The 1,581-nt window shown below is 39.7% G+C and overlaps 1 pseudogene; it reads right to left on the bottom strand.

Moving 5' to 3' along the window:
• Nucleotides 1-266: 266 nt before the first annotated feature.
• LOC130859701 (U6 spliceosomal RNA) lies at nt 267-366 on the bottom strand (annotated as a pseudogene).
• Nucleotides 367-1,581: the final 1,215 nt, after the last annotated feature.

The following is a 1,581-nucleotide window of genomic DNA, read 5'->3' on the forward strand; positions in this document are numbered from 1 at the left end:
TTAGTGAGAGATTATAATCTTCATGCTCACAAAATGGCTGCTGCCCCACTGGACATCACAACTGCACTCCAGGCAGGAAGAAGAATGAATAAACAGAAAACGCATGAGCCAGTAGAGCTCATCTCTCCTTCTCTGTCTCTGTCTCTCTCTCTCCCCCCTTTTGGTGGGGAAAATCACAATTTCAATATTTGATGCCATACTCTGTGCTTTGACTCATTGTTCCCTTGCTACTAACCAGTGAAGTATCAAAACTTCTGGGAACTGTGCAAAATACAGAGCAGTTCACAAATATGCATGCCATCCTTATACAAGGTCCATGCTAATTTCTGTATTGTTCCAATTTTAGTATACATACTGCCAAAGCAAACACAAGCTTGTATCTTTTCAGCAACAAACAATAACTCTTCTGGAAGCCCTAACCAAAAGTCTGTGCTTACTTAAATATCATTGGCCAGCCTTATGTCATATGGTCAGCCCATAGAGGCAAGGAAGTCTATGGAAGTAAACCATTTTAACTGAGCCTACTTTGCTGCCCATAGTAAAATGGGGATTCCATTAGTAAAGAATAGAGAATGGTTATTGGGCAGGCAAGGAGCAATGTTCATCTTCTATGGTTGATACTTCTTGACTTCATGAATAGCACACACTTATGTAGAGAAAGAAGGCCTTTGTATCAGGGAAAAATATTAAGTGCATGTTCTGGCATATGCTTAAACACCATCTTGGACGTTACTCATTTTCTTGCTATTTCTGGAATCTCCAGTTTCCATTTTCAGACTTCTCCTCTATTCAATCCTTCTAAGTTGGAGTATTGATTAGCTGCCTTATTGGTATTTAAGCATTGCCTTGTTTGCTTGGTGCCTCCGCTACCTCAGTAAGATGGTGGCAGTGTTCAGTTTGAGTGATTTGATTTTTCAGAAGCTGCATAATGGGTGGTCAAGAGGGAAGGATTCACATAGAACTGGGTTAAACTCAAGCATCACTTTTTATAACCTGAGTGATTCTAAGCAAGTTACATAACTTCTCTGAGCCTCGATTTCCTCATCTGATAATAAAAATACCTTCCTCAGAGGGTGTCTATGAGCAGGAAGTGAGTCAATGCATGTAAAACACCTAGAGGAATAGCTGACGCATAGCAAACATCTGACCAATGTTAACTATTATTATTATTATTACTATTATTATTTCTATTAATTAAGTTGACCCAGATTCAAGTCATAGATCTCCCATTTTCTTGGGCAAGTTACTAAAAGTCTTTGATTCTCCGTTTCATTATGTAGAAAATGGTTACTGTGTAATGTTAGAGGTGGTAAGTATGTAAAGTATATGACAGAGTGACTGGTAAATAGCAGGAATAGTAAGCATTACTAGTCGCCTGTCACTATCTATTCTCCTCCTCCCTTGCAGCTAGGGGATGACAAAGTCAATGTAATATTCATTTAATTCCCTGGAGAGAGCTTTCCTTCCTGAATGAGAAGGCAAAAACTTATTTCGTGAAAGCCCTTTGCTCTCTGTGCTTCCCCACGGTATGCCTGGAGGTGCTGCAACCATCTTGAAAGCACAAGGGCAAAGGAGTGATGA

This window comes from Hippopotamus amphibius, chromosome 8 (assembly GCF_030028045.1).
Source record: "Hippopotamus amphibius kiboko isolate mHipAmp2 chromosome 8, mHipAmp2.hap2, whole genome shotgun sequence".
NCBI classification, from domain to species: Eukaryota; Metazoa; Chordata; class Mammalia; order Artiodactyla; family Hippopotamidae; genus Hippopotamus; species Hippopotamus amphibius.